We start from the raw sequence: 20,929 nt of genomic DNA, 5'->3' as shown, positions 1-20,929 counted from the left end.
CTTTGTTTAATGTACTATCTACAAAAACTGAAGTGGCTTTTTCACTCTTTCCAGGTGTTTCATGAACACGCATGTTTTGTAGCAAGTTAGGATTACGCGAACCGTAATTACACTTTTGTGAGACTGTATGTCTTGTACCACACTTTTGAATTTGTTTATATTTTCCTTAAAATATGTTACATTCCTTTCTTTGTCTTTTCTTTTTTGTTGTGAACTTCGGTAAAAGTAACTTTTTACCGTGAGGTGCTTTTGTAGTTTCTCGAGTATTATCTCGAATTGAGCATAAGTTTTTGGAATTTCTAGAAACAATAATCTTTCTGATACATTTGGGAGTAGCCTGTCGATCACAAGTGCAATGAACTGAGATTCTGTCCAGTTCACTTGTAGTAACAATGCACACCGCTTTCTATCTATGAAAAATTGGAGTGGGGATTCCTTCACTGTCTGCTGCGTAGCACATATTTCTGGATAATCTCGTCCCTGACCAATGATGTCACAAAAACGTCTAATATATCAGTTACTAAATGTTGCCATTGCACACCTTCTCGAAGATGTTGCAACCACTTAGGCACTAAACGTTCGTGTACTTTGACTAGTAATGAAACAAGAACATCATGTGTAGGGAAAATTTTAAGTTATAGAATTTTCTGAATTTCTAGCAATAAACCTAATATAGATATAGCATCACAATTAATCAAGCGAGGAATATTCTGTAAGAGATTATGCATGGAGCTAGATGCTGCCTGAGCTGATATTTTAGATCGTTCTGGTCCCTTGAATATGGTCCCTGTATTCACAACAGACGTGACATTTTCTTGACGAGAAATGGGTTGAAAGTTTAATCAAATATCCCACACTCGAGTTACCACGCTTTACAAACGTGAACTCCATTGCCGATAAGGATTTAGTTCATTATGTAACGCAGATCTTCTAGTTAAAGACATTCCGGCGAAAGGAATTCCCTGTGGAGTATCTAGTACCCCCGTTTCATCTACAGTTACAAATGGGTTTAACTGGTAGTGCGCCATTTTACAGAAGGTTTAACTCCCCCATACAATTTGACAGAGAACCATGCTCTGCATCTGTATGCACGTTGAACTGGATTGTTTAATGCATACAAACCTTTAGAAAGCGCGCAGTGGGAACTTCCGCCTTATAGGTCTACTTATTTTGCTAAGGGGCAGCTATGCTATTAGAAAGTACAGATACAACACCTTTTCCAAAATATGCGAGTTTATTCATATTCACATAATGTGCAAGCACCATTAGTCTACATAAAGAAAGATTTTCGATGTTAAACTCGCTGAACTAAACATTTTCGTGTCGTATCACTTGTGCTAGTTGGATGGATATTAATTGAACTAAATAATTAATAATGATGAACTAAATCTATTCCTTTACAGTCAAGTCAATTCTCCACGTAGTTTAACGGACGAGAAAGATGAACAAAATATAATTTTGGTGTGCGAGTGCCAATTCGAAACTTAAAAGTACTTATCCTTCTCCTCCCAAGTCGTGGTTCCTCGGACACCTTCCTAAGGTGTCTGTCTGGAGGAAAAACTACTTCCTCTCGCTGGGCCAGAATCCAAAATGCGCTGCCTGAAGAGCTGCGAGCTCGCACCAAGGCTTCCTTGTTACGTCATTGCTTAACAGATTCTATTGACCTCTGCTGGCAACATTAAGAATTATTCCATCCATCTGGCACACAAATAAACAAAATGACGGCTCCGCGGGCACTACGGTCCATAAGTGGCATATTCTCCACGTTACAGCGTTTACCGCCGCTGAACCATTATATTTTTATACATTTATATCGCTCTCAATTCCAACTGTTGGTTGGGAAACAACGAATCAGAGATCAGCTGAATTCTCTTCTACAGAAATCGGGTATTTTAGAGTCATAAGGCACCGAAAGTTCCTGGCGGGACAAGACAAATGTGCGTCGGATACACAGAACGTTGCTTAGCAACGTGGCAACGCGAGAGAGATGTTAACCTTACAGCTTTAACTTCGCAACTGAGGCTGTTGACATTCATCGAGGCACACACCCCCTAAGAAAATCGGTGAACAGATGGAGCTATGTAGAAAAAAGTATGTCATCCACCAGTTAGGTCTGGGTATCAGTATAGCTATAATACAGCGTGTATCATAATAGAGTACACAAATTTCAGATTTATTAGTAAAAAACATAACAATGAGAAAATATTCAAGCTTTTTTCATGTGCAATACTTTTGTAAAAACGGTAATTGTGGTGGCGGTGTAGTGTTAAAGAAAATGGCAACTTTCACAGGTGCAGAATTAGCAAACTGATTGGCCAGTTCGCCTAACGCCTGTTAAAGTTTAAAGAAGCGTTAAATCAAGTTAACACTACATTAGCACATCGGGGCATTTCTCCTCTAATGTCGTCGTTAAATCTAAAGGTACTCCTTGGCTTTATTAAAATACTTAACACCGCATTGTGTTGCGTTGAAAATAGGATGGCGGAATTTCGTGTGCCAGCTGTTGTGTTGAAAGTGTATGTCTGCTTATGACTTCCATTCCAATTTTATGTTTTTGTTTTATGTGAAAATGGCAGAAAACTTAATATTTATAAAATTAAAATCAAGCAACTGATCTAGAAATAGATAATACACGTCCTGTACTCTCATTTAATGTAAAATACATTTGTCAAGTAGCCCACAATATTTCAAAGTAGTAGGGAATTGTTCTTACGAACTTTTCAAAATATTATCCACCTTCTCCATAACATATTGGAAACAATCATTTTGCAGTGAAGAGAATGCTCGACACAAATGCTCATCATTCTATATTCTAAATCACAGGGTGTGCAACTACGAGCGGCTAGACACACTGTATTAACCTGCAGATAAATGATAAAAGCACCAAACCTGACTCGCCTAACCTACGTAACCTAACAAAGTACAGAAATAAAGAATACCTGTCTAACATAATTGCTTATTTATTTCGTAGTTGTACTTAAATACTATACAATAAAATATCTTACTTAATGTAATGTGAGTCTTAATATAATCACAAAATCAAAACAATTATTATGAAGCCTACTGAAACTGGGCTGATTAATAAAGGTGCAAATGGAAAATAAAGATTTTTTTCGTAACAAACTGAAAAACACTTAAAAGTTGGAAAACATTTCAAGTGTTCCATGTACAAGGTACCTTTACGAACGACTACCGTCTCATCACATAATGTAGAGTACTACACATTTGTGTTTCGTTAAGAAAAAAGCTTCATGTCCTAAGTAGTTTCATGAGTTGTAGTTTCGTGCATGGACATTGTAAGAAGGTACATATTTGTTTGTAAAACACACTACCATCAATTCGGAAATTATTCCTTGTACATACGTACAGCGTCTCTCAAAAGTTTTAGGAGAACGACATTTTAAACTAGGCAACCCAATTTACACAAGGCGTTGGTGGGTTGCGTGTAGAGGCTCAATTTCAGGATTGCCACATGCACAATATATATTTATGAAATACGCGAAATAAATAAATACAAGTATTATTGTACAAAATTATACAAATATCAGTGTTATATTGCAAATTACAAAATTCTTTCTGAAAGATTGATTGATTTATTTAGTTTATTTTACTTCGCGTTTTGTGCATCTTGGCTGTTTTGCGAAGATGGGGATGAGTGATAAATGATGGAATTGAATGGACATTCACAAACAACCAAGCCCAAGCGGAATTCGAACCCGGGACCCTTGGATCTCTCTCAAAGAAAAAGAAAATAGGTTTTCTAGTATTTCATCGTTGATGAGTCTACAGAAATAAAAAGAGGTGAGAGAAAACGAAAGGTGACAAAGCAGAGGAGAAAGAGGAAACGAAAGTAGAAGAGGAAAAGTAGAACAGAAGAAAGAGATGATAGACGAGGAGAGGAGATGTAGTAAGAAGAAAGCAGAAATATTCGAGGAGAGATGAGGAAAATGGAGCAAAGATGAGAAGACAGTAGGAAAACGAGAAGAAAGGAGAGGAGGTGAGGAGACGAGAACAGGGGAGTAGAGAGTAGAGTAAAAGAGAAGAGCGAAAAGAAGGGGAGAAGAGTGCAGTGGAGTCGGAAATCGAAGACAGGAGAGAAAATAAGAGGAGTGGAGAAGAGTGGGATGGAGACAAGATGCGAGAAATGTAGGTAAGGCGATACGAGATAAAAGCAGATGAGAAGGAGAGGAAAGAAGAAGGAGGACGAGAAGATACGAAAAGGAGGGACTTTAGACGAGATGAGAGAAGATGTTGCTGAAAATATCGACTCGGTGTCAAGAATTGATGCATTGATCAATTTATTGACATGAAACATTCAATATCATTTTGAAATATATTAGAAAATGTATATTAGATCAGTTTGAAATGCCTTTTGGCTGAGTTCAGGGCACGAAATAATCTTCCACGTAAGATCTTTGATTTTACCTACGATTATATCACTAAAAGCATGAATGTAATTTTAATATTTATAAGAATTATCCTATTCTTCTCCACTTTGAAATGCAGATTTTGAAATTTAATATTTCTCCTCCCCCTTCGTTAATTCCAAACTGAATCATTCCGCTTCACACGGCTTGGACAATGAACACAGTGGGATATGTCTAAAACTTACGAAAATTTTCTGCCACCGGAGGGGTTTGAAGCTACTACCATCAGCTTGTAAATCCTTAACGGTAATCACTACTCCATAAGCTCTCGCTCCTGAAAGGACGTAGAAGGAACTACCCAATGTGAAATGTAGATGCAACTCTCCTCCTACATGTAATGTGCAAATAATACTTGTTTGTAAAAAAGAAAACGAAGGTACGCGTAGTACGAATCGGCGAAAACATTTAATGGAAAATTGCACATGATAAAAACTTTTCAGTCGATATTTGTGAAGCTATCTTTGCATTGAACTCGAGTAGGAAAAGGAAGATGTTCTCTTCCTGAGATACTGCAACAGACAAAATACTTGTTTACTGACTCAGTCTCGTGCCCAGAACAGTCTGCATCTACATTTCACATTGGTCAGCTTCTTCTACCTCTTGACTAACACTGTCAAAGGTGATGTGATTTTATGAATACAATTTTACGCCTGTTTATGTATAACGTTTCGCACATTGAGTAGTTCGCAAGAGGTGAATTTATTTCATGTTACCTTATGCAACAGCAAATACATTTCATAAGACTGTTCTGGACACGAGACTGCTAAGTAAACAAGCATATCTTCTGTTGCAGTATCAAAGGAAGAGAACATCGTCCTGCAATGTTCAAGCCTCTACATATTTATCATTAATTATGTCTAATCACAATAATAAGTTAGCAGAAATAACTCGCATTTTCACAATTACCAACATTCTCGTTTTTTTTTCATCACTTCGAAAATTATTTCTCGAAGATAGCTGCTATACTACAAGAAAGCAAGTAAAAAAAAAGCTAAAGTTCAACTACATGTATAAACCCTATACCGCTACAGCCAAGGCTTACCTACCGACTGCTGGCCTCCCTCGCAAGCGGGCTACCAGGGGGGGCGTGGAGATCTGCAGCCAGACTAGGGGGACGGGTGGTTGACCCGACCAACCTCCAGCCGTTGTAGGACTTCGCGACCGGATTACGCTCGCTCACTCGGAGCTCCTCAATTTTCTCACGATGGTGGGTTGCCACGGATCCTATACACAGGCCGAAAATTCCCGGAGACCCGGGATCGAACCCATGCCGTCCCGCAGCCGCCGTCCAAAGCAAGGTGCCTTAGATCGCACGGCAACGGAGGAGGACCAACTACATGTATACCCAACGACATTTACAATATTTGTAGGACAGAATACTAAAAAATTGTTGTTACAAGGGAGGGAAAGGTCGAGGTGTAGTGGTTAGAGTTCTGGATTGGACTGCTAGTGGTCCCAGGTTCGATTCTCCTTACGAGATGTTGTTCTCTATTCAATTCTCTTTTTTCAATGAAGAGCATGGTGACATTATTTGTAATAGCAGAGTAAAGTGGTCACATTGTTCTGCATCTGGAATTTATATATATACAAAAAATAATTGATACACGTTAAAAGCAATGACATATTTAGGGAGAGGGTCCAGGGGTCAGGACCACCCCGAAAGATTTATAAAGTACTAAAATTAAATCATGAAAATTTTATTCGCTTAGCCGTTGTTATATTATTTCCTCTGAACTTATTGTAAGACGAGAATTATATTGGTATCATACGGCTTTTAAGAACGGAAAGGACGTATTTAGGAGGTCAGGACCCTCCCCTTTCCCACCCGAAAGACTTATTAAGTATGAAAATTAAATAATAAAATTATACTCGTTTAGTATTTGTTGTATAATTTCCTCTGAACTTACTAGAAGACAAGGATTATACTGGGGTCATACGGCTTTCAAGAATAGGACGGACGTATTTAGGGGGTCCAGGAGTCAGGACCCCCCGAAAGACTTACCAAAAACTAAAATCAATTTATATATTGTAATTAGTATTAATTTGATTTAATATAATTATTTAATTTAAACATTATTATTATTATTGTTATTATTATTATTATTATTATTATTATTATTATTATTATTATTATTATTATTATTATTCCTGAGACCCTTGGTTGGGACCCCCCAAACATATTTCTAGATACGTGCCTTGTTCAAAGGGATATTTTCATGTATAAGATCGTGAATTTTGATACTCTAACGATAATTGTGTATTGCTTCAAAGACATTGACAAATATTAATGAAATGACTATTTATATTTGTGGTAATTCATGACATACTAATTTTGCTCATTTTCCCACTCGAGTTCAATGCAAATATATCTCCACAAATATCTACTGAAAAGTTCTTATCATGTGCAATTATCATGTGTTAGTGAAGCATTAACTATCAGCTACTTAAGAATATTTTAACAAAGCTTGAACGATCCGGCCATGCATCTTTATGTTCCCAGACCTTACATCCCTAGACTTCCGCATTTGGGGCTTAGTGGAAGACATAGTCTATGCGCCTGCCACCTATGGCTCAGAATGTGCAAGAGCTAAAGGAGAGAATAAGAAACGACCTTGCTTTGATGGACGAGGAGTTCTTGGGAAAATGTGAAGAACTCGAATTTCGATGGCATACGTGTGTCGCATAACTGGTTGAAGCCACGTCGAACATTTGTAGTCATTTGTAGACATTCATAGGAACTTAAAATGTTACAAATTGATAAACAACAAGCATAATTGTTGGATTCCATATTGTTTAGTCGAAATAAATTGTCAAAGATCTCTTAATATTCTCTATTATGATGCACGCTGTATATAAATCGATCGTTATATGATGCAAATAGTGTTGCCCACGGGACGAGACGGGACAGGCTTTTAAAAATTCGAGACGAGACGAGATTGATCATGTGTCCCTTTGACAAACGAATATTTTCGAGACGAGACAGCATTTCACAGCATTTCCACGAGACGAGACAGGCCAAAGTCTCGTCTCGTGGGCAACACTAGATGCAAACTATTAAAACAAGCTTCTAAACCCGAATTTAAGATTTTCTTTAAAGAACAAACATTGGTTTATGTACTCCACTGACAGTTTTTCATCTTTCCCTTCTGGCGATCAAGGGTTCGATACTCGGTGGAGGCACATGGTGGTTCGTATCCCATTTTAAATTGTAGGTCCAGTATCGATTAGCCTTACCGTGCATAAGATGAACGCAAAGCAATAACCCAAAATAAAGTGAGGCGGTAACTATTTAAAACAAGGCGCCATACATGTAGGATCCACAGCTGGATACAGGGTTGGCGGGAACTACTAAAGGGGTACTTGAGGAAATTTTTCAAAATATGCCTTATATAGGATAAAAATCAGCAAAAACATAAAGAGAAATATGCAAAATCGGGATAAAAGTGTTAAAAAAACAAGGTAAAAATTCTGCTATATTCTTGCCACTTTCTAGAGCATTTCAAAAATATGCCTTATATAGGACAAAAATCGCCAATAAACGCAAGGTAAAAACCCAAAATCAGGGCAAAAAGTGTTTAAAAAACAAGGTAAAAGTATATTTTGATCACTTTCTAGAGCATTTTTATTTTTGGAGGAAAATTACCTCTCTATAGAAACAGAAATATAAATGGCGTTGTATATATCTGATCGCTTTGATTTTTGATCTTATTACTCCTGATAATTTGAATGTATATTATCTGATTCATTAGCTGATCGCTTTGATCTTAAGATAACGTATTCTATGAATTTAACGAATTCTCTAACCAACTAATAAGAGCGGGAAGAAATAATCTGCAATTATTTAATATCGATTGTCCCAAACATTCTCATTCGTTCATGGAAATCTTAAACAAGCTAAAATCGGCAATAACTGAACTTGAATTAAATTCCTTTAAAGACCACTAAAAAATCTCTTATGAGAAAACCTCACCAGAGACCAACTACCTTAGTTAGGTTTTTTGAAAGCTGATTAACTTGCGAGACTACGTCCACGCCAGAGGTTTCAGCTGTAATTTTATATGCAGACACTCCCACACAGGTATAGGGAGAACTTAATCTCTCGCCAGTGACCTTCATTTACTCATTACTTGATTAACTTACGAGACTTTACGTCCACGCCAGAGGTTCAATTTCTGTATGATATATGTATGATTATGTGGTGAATTTTAGTTGAGATATGGAGTTATGCAATGATTTTTATCTATGGTTATGTGGTGAATTTTAGTTGAGATATGGAGTTATGCAATGAACTTTTACCAAGGCTGTTATTTACGGAAGCAAAACTCCGTGTTTGGAGAAACCTGGATGTCTATCTGAGAGGACCAGCGCTGGTTTTTATCCCCCCCAGATGGACCCCCATTTTTTTTATTCAATCTTCTTCTAACTACCTCTTGAGGTCTGTAAGTGTACCTATAGCTTTCCACCTAGCATCGGTTTTTCTATCTGAATACGAGCTCTAGCATCCACCCACACAGCTCTCTTTTTTCACCTTTTATGGGCCCCCCGACTATCCCTTTATACTTCTTTCCTCACTCGCACACCAATAACTCAGTAACATTAAACAGTCACGTGGAAGTAAATTTATACCCGGCCGGATGTATAAATTCGTTCTTCCTCAGCCGGATTCGAACCTACGTTATCGGTTGAACCAAGCTTACTACACTGTTGCCTTAACTCCCTGAGTCAGGCAAGAATTATATGTTATAAATCGGTCTTTTATAGTTCCAAGTGCATGTACAACTAACGACATCTGTTATCGATATTAAAGTCTAACACGTTCCACAATTCTCTACTAGATGTCACTATAAGGTAAAATACTTTCACTTTGCCGTCACGGAACAAATAGCAGCAAAGATTTGATATGATACATATATTGAGTAATATGTTGAGCAGGTAACCTAATCGTAAGGGACATCGCTCCAAATTAAAAAAAAAAAATTGTTGTATAACTTTCAGGGGTAAAACCCACACAGGGGCAAGAAATAACAAATGCATTATCTTGGTTCCTATTAGATATTTCGGCAATCTGACTCCAGTTTTCGACAGAGGACCCATGTATTGCGGGTTGCATAACTTTCAGGGGCAAACTCTATTTTTTTAAAATTATTTTCTCGCTTACTAATTAAGATATTTGAAAAATTCAAAATAAAAAATTAAATAAAATTTTCCGTAGAATTTAATGGAAGTATCAGCTTTTAAAAATCTCAAATGTGTGACCCGATTTTAAACAATTTATCTTTAATTTTCTCAACAAGATTTTTAATATATTCATCATTCATATCCCCATCAAGAGTTAATAGGATTTCTAACTAATTTTTAACATTCTTGATCAGCTGAATTATATTCTTATAATCAGTTTTTTTCTTCTTCAAATTAAATTTAGTGCTTAATCCGGTAATAATTGCTGAAATGGTTGTAAAACTAGTACTGATAATTGTATATGTGGTTAGTGGTATTAAAACATTTACAAATCCTGTTGCAGCTGATAAAGCTATGGATAGAGTGATTAAACAATAATAGAAATATTTTAGAGCTTTATACCTCCTTTTTTTCTTCTTTAACATCATCTCATATTGGTATATAGCTGATCGCTTTGATCTTATTAATGATTCTAATAATTGAATCAATTTTTGTCTGGGTATATTATCTGGTATTTCCATTTATCTATTTAATATTCCTACATAACTCTATGGTTACTGAGATCAATGGTAATATTTTTCTCACCACCCATCAGAATATAAATAATTTTCTGATCTGGAACACTAGCACTAAATTACGCCATCTAAATCAACGATAAAACGTTGTAGCTGAACATTATGATATAGCACAGAGTTTTATCAGCCGCATCCTCTTCGAAATCAAGAACGAGATGTAAACTAGTTTTTTGTTTAGCTACAACTTTCATTTGTTTAGTTGAATCTATAATATACATGGGTCTTTTTTCGATGAATTCTTCAAATGTGTAATATGAGTCATTATTTACACCATCAAGTCTTCTAATCTCTGTGTGCTCATGATACATTTTTAAAAATATTCCATTTGAAAAGTCTAAATTCTTTAGAGATGAAGAAAATATTTCGTCTCTTCCGTTTCCTAGGTAAGCAGATTTTAATTTACAGTGATCGAAATATGCTGAATAATTTTTCTTGTTAGTATTATTTCTATCTGTTTGAAATACGATTATAACCCACTCTGGAGTGTCAGATATACCAGCTGTAAAAGAATTTGTTAAACCTATATCTGAATACTTTCTCTTATAGACTTTCTAACCGTTTTACATTTCATAAAACTGTTAGGAAAATCTTGCTTGATTAGATCATTCTTTAACTTTATATCAACTAATGGGTCATATTTTACTACAGGCATTCTGATAACCATACTTTGAATTACTATATTTCCAGGTTTTCAATCTTCCCAGACATGGATAGCCATATCATCATTATTATTTCTTTAAAAAGTAATTTTCAACCCTCCTTTATATAATACATCCTGAAATCCACTAAAAAAAAACCACCAAGAAGCCTTAGTTTGTATAATACCTCTTTTGTTCTGTTTTCATTTTTAAGTTGCCCATCTGTTTCAAATCCAGACATTTTATATGTTCTTGCTTGAGAAAGGAAACATGTTCCTAAAGCTGTAGAAGTAATACCTGGATAATCAATTCTGTCAACAAGATACGCACATTTTTCAATTAATATTTGAGACCAAAGATGACAGAATAAATTGTAAACTATCCTAACCTTATCGTTATCGCTGTATCCTGTGCCATCATCTCTAACAAATGATTTGTATTCCATGTATACCTCAGCGTTCCAAGGATGTATAAACTCATCACCTGAGTCTATTTCATAAATAACATCTTTATTCGGTGAATTTAAGTCACCTTTAGTCTCTTGTGTTGGTGGATATTCTTGAAAACTATATTTGATGATATTATTTCCCATTTACAATATATAAATTTAGTGCTATTCGCAAACCTTTAAAATTATAGTAACAAGACTATCTCCAAAATTAATTGCATCGTAATTTTCATCTAAAATAGACACTTCTATATAATCAAATTCCATATGTTGATGTGGAAAAAATAGTAGATATGTTGGTTCGTAAATAATAGATTCTTTAAACTCTGCGTTAGTTTTAAATGATGCAATGATATCTGATTTTTTATGTCTGTAATCATCATGTTTGAACATCATCCCCTTTGCTAAATTACAATGAATATTGATGGTATGAAGTGGATAAAATTTTGGAATCTTAGTTCCAATATAATCTTTATTAGGTTCCAGTTCTATATCGAATCCAAGTACTTCACCGCCAGCATTGTTAAGATTCAATTTGAATGGTGATTTTGTCTCAACTCGGTTAGTAACATCATTGTCTTTTATTGATATATTTTTTGAACTGAATGGTGATTGTGAGTTTATGTATTCTTCAAGTACGGTTATACTATATTGACCAGGTGGAATAACCAATTCCTTTGTAACGTTATTTTCTTCATACCACAGTGTATTATTGTGTTTTGTTATATTAGGAGCGCGATATGTAGTATAAAAACCTATTAGTGCAACTTTTAAATTGTCATTAGTGATAGGATGGGTCAAGGTTTTATGTAAGATGGAGTTTCCTTCAGATAATTTGAATACGTATGTTGTTACATTATAAATTGTACCGTGTATTACATTCATTTAGTAAGATTGTTTTTTTCTTAAATTTAAGGTTTCCCTAATTAGCGTAGAAACTCTAAAGATGAATTTCTCAGTATATTGCAACTTATTATACAAGGTGTTTAATCTTGCTAAGGAAATAAAATTAATTACCATAATACGCTATTCAAGTTACACATTTGTAGGATTTCGGGGGGAACTTCAGCCTCTCGAGCCCCTCCCCTGGCTACGTAGCTAAATTCAACAGAGAAGACTCAGAATCTCTACCCCCCCCCCACAAAAATTGAAATACATTAAGATCTTCCTCCACCCTCCCAATCAGTCTTTAATGATTTCGCACCCTGACTGTTATATCGTTTCCTTCCTGCTGTGCATGTTTTATTCTACCCTTTATTCATGTGGAGTAATACGCGAAGTTCCCTCCCTCCCTAATCCTTTTCACTCAGAATAACTCCAGCAACAATCCTCCCCATCCCCCTCGCTGAAAAAGAAAACGGCAGTGGTGTCGGTCCTTCCTTTGAGCTTCAGTGAACTGACTCCCAAAAAGGAACGCCCATTACCCATCACTAGTGACGTTTTCTGTGATATATTTTCAGATATCATTAATTTAATTTCTCTAACATTCCAAGTAGCCAAATTCCAATCGAAAGGATTCCAGATTGAAAAAAAAAACAATGAAAAATATTTTCCACGTGGTGTGACTTTTACTTAACTTAAGAGAAAAATATTTTCAATAGGGGTGGCACAGAATTTATGGCAAAGTGGCCAGGGCCTATTCATAAGTAGTTTACCCAGTTCCTTCGAGTATTTTTAGGCGTGTTATCCGACGTCATGACCAAAGTCATGAATAGAGCATTTTTCACCCTTCGTCAGGCGGAATACATGTCCGTGGCAGGGGTGGAGCACCGGACATGCAGTTAAGAAAATGTCTACCGCTAGTGGTTGAAGAGGAATGGGAAATGCCAGGACCACGGAAGATGTTACATCGATCGAAGCGACAACTGCACGTTTGTGTTTTCGCGTCATTTAATCACGAGAATCGTGCTAAAATAACTCTCTGCCGTCATGTTTTGTCGCGGCAGAAACAACGGACGTCCTCCGGCCAGCAGAGGGCGTCCTGCAGGCGGTTTGTAGTTCCGGAGGGAGCGAGGGGAACAAGAGTCAGAAATTGAGTCGTTCCCAGAGGCTGCATTGTTATACCGGTCAATAGAGGACTATTCCGGTTCCGTGGAAGCACGTCGAGACGGATGATTCAAAGCACATAAAATGACGTAACACGAATAACACAAATTGAAAGGGGGGGTAACTTCAAAAGGTAATATTTTGGTCCAATTCGTGCGTATTTAGGTGAATTGAGGTTACATTTAGAATTTTGTCTCGGCGTAGATTAGGGCATCTCCGACTTTGTACCTGATGTTAAGGACATACATCATTGACAGTTATGATATGGTGCTCCAGTAGGTAGTTCGTCTGACTGCCACGCGGGGGACTCGAGTTCGATTCTCGGGATGGGTAATTGCAGGTGGTAATTGAGGACTAAAAGTGGTAAACGTTATAAGTGCCAAAAGCTAAAGTTTTGGGAAATCCGCACATCAGCCCTTAAGAACGTTCACACTAGTGACCTCTTTACACGCCCTTTGAACTACTTAGAGAGCTACCAGCGACATTTCACGTTTGCCACATTATAAAGCATAGCACATTTCACAGTTTAACGTGGAAAACAGTGTTTGAATTATTGTGACACTTACAGCGTTTACCGATTTTAGTCTTCAATTTTTCAAGCAATGTCCATGCATGGGCTGGGTCTGGGGTCCACCTAGCCTCTATGTAAGTAGGTAAAGGACTAAACCCCTTGGAGATAAAGACGACCTGAGAGTATTTCCCCTCACTCCGCAAATGGCCGAGATCGAGAAAATTCGAGTCCTACATCTGCATTCACACGTCATGGATGTAGCAAAGTACAGGAGGTAGCTTTACCCATTTTGTATAGTACAGACTGTAAATATGGTAAAGTCAAAGTTAAATTTCATTATTCACGTTGTACAGTGCCATGAAGGCACACATAGGTGGGAGGCAGATATATTATGGTCCAAAATTACCAAAAAATGATAATTAGCATGTCATCCTCCATTTGGGCGCCAATTTACTTAAAAACACTAAATTTGGACCACGAGGGGCATTTCCCGGCCGTGCACCAAGCGATTTTTTTTCCCATAAGGATAACACGCCTAGAATATAGGCAGCCCCTCCAAACGTGATATAAGACCCTCAAAGGGTGTGCTCACTGTTTTTTTTTTTTTTTTTTTTTTAATTGAAGCAATGAAATAATTTGAGAGTAATAGATTATGCTCGGAGGAGTTACCTAGATTATCCTAATTGGAAAAGAAAAACACAGGGGGGGGGGGGCACCTGCTCTATTCTACTTTAACCCATTTCAGAGAATACATCTAATTACAGGTTACTCTGTATTTACAATGCCAAATATGAGACCAATGAAATATTTATGATATTCAGTATTCGAACCTAATCCTGACTTCGGTAACCACTTTATCCTAGAGGCTAAAGGTCTTTCCTACTCTTCCTACTCCGGTCCTAGTTCTGGCAAGGGAAGTGGGGAGCGGGGATCACGCCGCAGACCAACCAGACAACAACAGTGACGCCGAGAGACACGACCCGGCGGGAAAAAGTACTACGTGCATCTCGTTCTACTGGCTGCTGCGTTTCCTATCGCGCTGGATTGATCGCTTCCCGCTACCACTTCCCTTTCCAGCTAGTAGGGAGCCCGCCGTAAGACTGGAAAAGAGCTATAGCTACTGGAACAAGTCACATAATATTAAAATAGCGAGAAAAAAACATAACTAATGCTGTTGTTCTGAAAGTAATAATTATATGTCGTGCGTTATACTCCAAAAGTGAATGCTGGACTAGCAAATAACGTTACTGGCGGTCTCGTGTTCGAGTTACAGCATATGTATGTTGCTCATCAATCTACTAATCATAATTCATTCGCAATATCATACGCAATTAGCATGAAAATGAAGAGAAATCGACGCAGAATAAGGAAAATACAATACTTGCTATTGAATGTTCTGACAGTCTATATCATTCTCCTCGGCAGGCAACAAAGTGAAGTTAAATAATCCCAAATCAAAATTCGGTCATTGTCCAAGGAGGTATATTCGAAGACAAATTTCGTAGCAGAATAAGTATAACTTTAAATATTGCTTTCTAAAACTCAATGTGATAAAAATATTGGATTCAAGTTAGAATATTATTAATTACCAGGACCTGAATTTTGATGACATGTCATTATTTTTTTGTGTAGTATGCATTTCGTGCAAATTCGGTGCAGGGGGTGCTAAAATAGTAAATAAATGCGTCAAAATATAAACTTTTATATGTAAATCTTGATGTAACTATCATGTTTTCCAAAATGCATCAAATACATAGATTTTGAAGATTTCCTATACGGTATTCAGGAAGTAAATTTGACGCAATCATTAGCGATTAACCGCGACTCGATGCGCCTCCGCTTGTTGATCTGGCAATGCTGCGCTGCATTTAACCCATACTGACTTTTAAGGTTGAGACGCTCTATAGTAAAGTAAAGTATTGCTTCGCAGTTCTAAATACCTAGGCTCTAACTTAGGTCAATAAATATTACGAAAACATTTACAAGTAATTTAGATACACCATATTTACATTCTAAGAAAATGACTAATCATACAGAGAAAGAGCTATCGAAATAGTAACAACGAACAATTGATCAAATTTCTCTTGCTAAGTTCCAATTTAATGTCCATCCTATTTACCTATAAGTTTCTATTGAACACCTACATGTAAAACATCAACACCACGATTTGAAAACTTAAGTGGAAACAAGGTCTCCCGATGGCGTAGTGGTAACGTCATCCCCTTGTAATAAAGAGGGTCCCGGGTTCGATACCCGGTGGAGGTACATGGCACGGTGTTTCGGATCCCTCTTTAAACTGTAGGTCCCAATTAGCCTTTCTGTGCATAAAGTGGACTTAAGACAAGAATTAATTAATCCATTCAGTGGAATACAGCCTGCTGTGCCTTGGCTCGGTGAGTTGTTCAGTTGTAGAATTGTGTTCTTCTTTAAGGCTGCATACTTTTCGGCACGCAAATATTTGATGAGTGGACAAGTAATGGACACGATATATTTTGGAATTGTGTTTGTTAAATGGTTAAGAAATGCTATACTATATTTCATTTTATTTGAAGGAGATAAAAATAATTTTCTTTTGCCGGGGATAAAATGTTTGTGGGGGAAATCACCAGCATCCCACCTTGTCGTTAATTTGCACACTGCTGTTGAGTGGCAAGCGAAGTTCCTATTATGTTTAACAACTGAACAGACATTGCTTGAATGTTTCTTTTGCACTATGCTATGATTGCATGTATGCTAATTCTCGCATGCAACTTACAGGGTTAATTGTACTGGCCAGAAAATCTACATCAAACGGCAGTAATGATTTCTGACTACGGATGAGCTATGGCAGTGACGTATCGATTGATTGATTGATTGTTTGTTTGATTTATTGTTTCATCGTTAGTTTGATTAATTGTTTCATTGCTTGTTTGATATATTGTTAGTTTGATTCATTTTTGTTTGTTTGATTTGATTTATTTTACTTCGCTTTTCTGCCAATTTTGTCTAATCGCGAAGATGTGGAAGACAGATGACATGATTAATTGATGAAAACACACTCACAAGGAACACCAGTGCCAAGGTAGAGTTTCGAATCTGTGACCCGTGGCGTCGTAGCCCGATGTGGTAAGCACTCCGCCACGCAGGGTAGGTCTTCAAAAATATGTTTGGTATCGTAGCATAAAAAATATGCACCGATGGCTTTGTAAATTGTCATTGAAGTGGAAGAGATAGCTACTGAACCAGCACGAATTTGAAATTTACCATTTAACATGTACTAGGTGAATGACATTACATACATTCCATGATTATGAAAAGGTTTTATGATATCGCGATATGCTCCCTTTCATCCGAAAGTAGCCTTGCATTTACGAGTTCGTCTGAAACGAACGACGTAATATTTCTAATTTAAGATTCTGATATTCGAATTAAAATTTATCATGACAATATCTGGTTATTACGATTTCAGTTCATTTCCATATGACAGCCTCTGTTAGGAAATCAGAACAGAGCCAATTGTCTTTCGAAGCTCCCACAGCCTCCAGTTGACGCCTAGCTGAATTTCCCATTATGTAAATAGAGGCAGTCGTTTTGTTACATGCTCGGGTCGATTTCTGTGACCTCGGCAACCAACGTTTTCAATGCAAATTCGCTCTTTACTATAACTCACCACAGCCCATTAGCTCTCGGGGATATTTTCTGATATCATCTGCATACGGCCCACCGTCACACCCTCTCCTCATCCCTTCTGTGTTCTAAGAAGTCTTATATGAATCATATAAATGTCTTTCTTCAAAGAAGACTTCTTTCACTTGCCTTTGATGTTAAATTTGCAGCTTCTAGAAAAAGTGTACTTGTGTATTCAAAACTGAAATTATCTCGTCCATACAGACGCTTTAGCCAGATAAGTCTGCCTCGGAAAATTCATGCTTCAGAGGATAATATTTACGTCGTTGTATCAGAAAAAGTGTATGGATTTTTCTCAACGTGCTACTTCGTCTGTTCACACTTTGAGGCAAGGCATTATTTGTGCATAATTCATACGGACGGGACGTCCTTATCGTTCTCATGCATCATAAATATATTTAAAACTTTGAGAATTACAAAGTATAGCTAAGTACTGAATGACGTTGGAATCTCATTAAGATGCATATTGCACGGTGATAATTCCACAACAAAAAATAATGATAAGTATATTGGGAACAAGGTCACGAATGAAGCACCATAAAACGTAACATAAATAAGTTGAAACACGCTCTTACACGCATTAGTAATTTGTTTGGTTACTCTACAAGTCGATTAAGAGCGACGGAAGAGAAAAACGAAAGTTGAAACGACTTCGCATGCGCTGACTGAGCACGTTCACTGGCAAAATATAGTGGTGAAGGCTGAAAATGTATTTCTTCGACTTCAAGATGGCTTGTTAGGAGTTTATAACAGCATAGAAAATCACCAACACAAAATTATCAGCGATAATAAACAACCCATAGGCGTAAGTTGGTCAACTTTTCTTGCATCAAACTGGGTCTAATAATCCACTATCCATTAATAGCAACATGGATAAAATTCCATTCCACCCATACTTCTCAATAAAAGATATACTAGGGTTTATACTTATAATTTTAAGACTAATACAACTCTCATTAATATTTCCAACAACCCTAGGAGACCCTGAAAACTTTACCCCCGCAAATCCACTAGTAACCCCAGTACACATTCAACCAGAGTGATACTTTCTGTTTGCATATGCCATTCTACGATCAATTCCAAATAAACTTGGGGGAGTAGTAGCACTAGTATTATCCATTATAATTTTATTTATTATACCAATACACCATAAAAGAAATTTTCGTGGACTGCAGTTTTATCCATTAAATCAAGTATTATTCTGATTAATATTTGCAACCTTTATCTTGTTAACCTGAATTGGAGCCCGACCCGTAGAAACTCCATATATTACTACTTGGCAAGTATTAACAATTATATATTTTATATATTTCATTATGTCCCCAGCAACCCTACTATTATGAGATAAAATTTTAAAAAAATGACTTCTTGACTGAAACTTTAAGTGTATGTCTTGAAAACATAAAATAGAATGTAAATATTCTAGAAGTCTTCACATTCTAATTATTATGCAACTAAATATAAATTGATACAATCAATCCCCTAAAACCAACAAAAAAAAATAATAATTTAAAGAAACCGGAAGAAAACTCTTTCAAGCTAAATATATAAGTTTATCATAACGAAATCGTGGTAGTGTCCCTCGAATTCAAATATAAATAAATCCTAAAAAAATAACCCTTAAGTAAAAAAAGTAAGAAAAGTGATATCCACCCAACAATAAAATTCTAAATAAAACACTTATAAATAAAATACTAGCATATTCAGATATAAAAATTAAAGCAAATCCACCAGCGCTATACTCAACATTAAACCCAGAAACAAGTTCAGACTCCCCCTCAGCAAAATCAAAAGGAGTTCGATTAGTTTCAGCTAGACAAGAACTCAATCAGGCTAGCGCCAACGGTAAGGCAATAAAAATAAACCATAAATAATCCTGAAAAACATTAAATAAAAGTAAATTATAACCACCAATTAAAAAAATAAAAGATAATAAAATTAATACTAATCTAACCTCATAGGAAATCGTTTGAGCAACGGCTCGAAGACCCCCAAGTAATGCATAATTAGAATTAGATGCCCACCCAGCAGATATTACTCTATATACTCCTATTCTCATACAACATAAAAAGAAAAATACCCCCAAATAAAAATTAAATAATAAGGTGTGATATGGAAAAACAACCCAAACAACCAAGGACAAAAATAAACTAAAAACTGGAGATATATAATATGGGTAATAGTTTCTCAAAGTAGGTAATGTTTGCTCCTTAGTAAATAATTTAACTGCATCAGCAAAAGGCTGAAAAATACCACAAATCCCAACCCGATTAGGTCCCTTACGAACTTGAATATAACCTAAAACCCTACGCTCAAATAAAGTAAAAAAAGCAACTCTAATTAAAACACATACAACTAAAATAATAAAAGAAATAACTCCAATAAATAAATCTAATATCATCTACTATAAAAAGAAATTTATCTTCATTATTGAATTCTAAATTCAATGCACTTCTCTGCCATAATAGTAATTATTATTAATCAATATATTATATATATAATATAAGTATTTGGTCCTTTCGTACTAAAACACTTTTAATATTAAGAGATAGAAACCAACCTGGCTCACGCCGGTTTGAACTCAGATCATGTAAGAAATTAAAGGTCGAACAGACCATCAAATTTGAAATGCTACCCCCAAATGATATCTTAATCCAACATCGAGGTCGCAACCCCTCCTGTCGATATGATCTCTCAAGAAACATTACGCTGTTATCCCTAAGGTAACTTATTCTTTAAATCACTAAAAATGGATCCAAATAACAAAAATTATTGAATATTAAATAAAAAAGAGCTAATTATTATCTTCCCATCACCCCAACAAAATACTATTTAATAATATATATATAATTATACTACTAATCAAAACATCATTAAAATAATATAAAGATCTATAGGGTCTTATCGTCCCCTTAAAAAAATAAAGCCTTTTCACTTTAAAGTAAAATTATATATTAATTAACTAAAGACAGTCTATTCCTCGTCCAACCATTCATTCTAGCCCCCAATTAAAAGACTAATGATTATGCTACCTTCGCACGGTCAAAATACCGCGGCCATTAAACAAATGTCATTGGGCAGGTTATACTTCATATAAAAAATCATGAAAAGATGTTTTTGATAAACAGGCGAGAATAAATTTTGCCTAATTCCTTTAATTAATTAAATAAATATACTAATAGAATCATAATTTCAAAATAAAACCAATTAAAACATATAATTAAGTAAACAAGTAAAACCAAACTAAATTTTTAATAAAATTTCAAATAAATTATAACAAAATTACAAAAATTAGCAATCTCCAAACCAATAAATATAATAGTTTAATATAAAGTTATAACCAACATACTAACCAGAAGCACATCCCCCTAGTCATAACTAAACATTAATATTGTAATATATATTAATATAAAAAATATTAAAATGTAAAGCTATATTAA

The 20,929-nt window shown here is 35.9% G+C and overlaps 1 pseudogene; it reads right to left on the bottom strand.

The window, feature by feature from the left end:
* Positions 1-18,318: 18,318 nt before the first annotated feature.
* On the bottom strand, positions 18,319-19,890 carry LOC145980148 (NADH-ubiquinone oxidoreductase chain 1 pseudogene; annotated as a pseudogene).
* Positions 19,891-20,929: the final 1,039 nt, after the last annotated feature.

This window comes from Lepisma saccharinum, chromosome 27, assembly GCF_977018435.1.
Source record: "Lepisma saccharinum chromosome 27, izLepSacc3.1, whole genome shotgun sequence".
NCBI classification, from domain to species: Eukaryota; Metazoa; Arthropoda; class Insecta; order Zygentoma; family Lepismatidae; genus Lepisma; species Lepisma saccharinum.
Note: the sequence above shows the minus strand (reverse complement) of the source record. Positions and strands in the feature narration are given on the sequence as shown.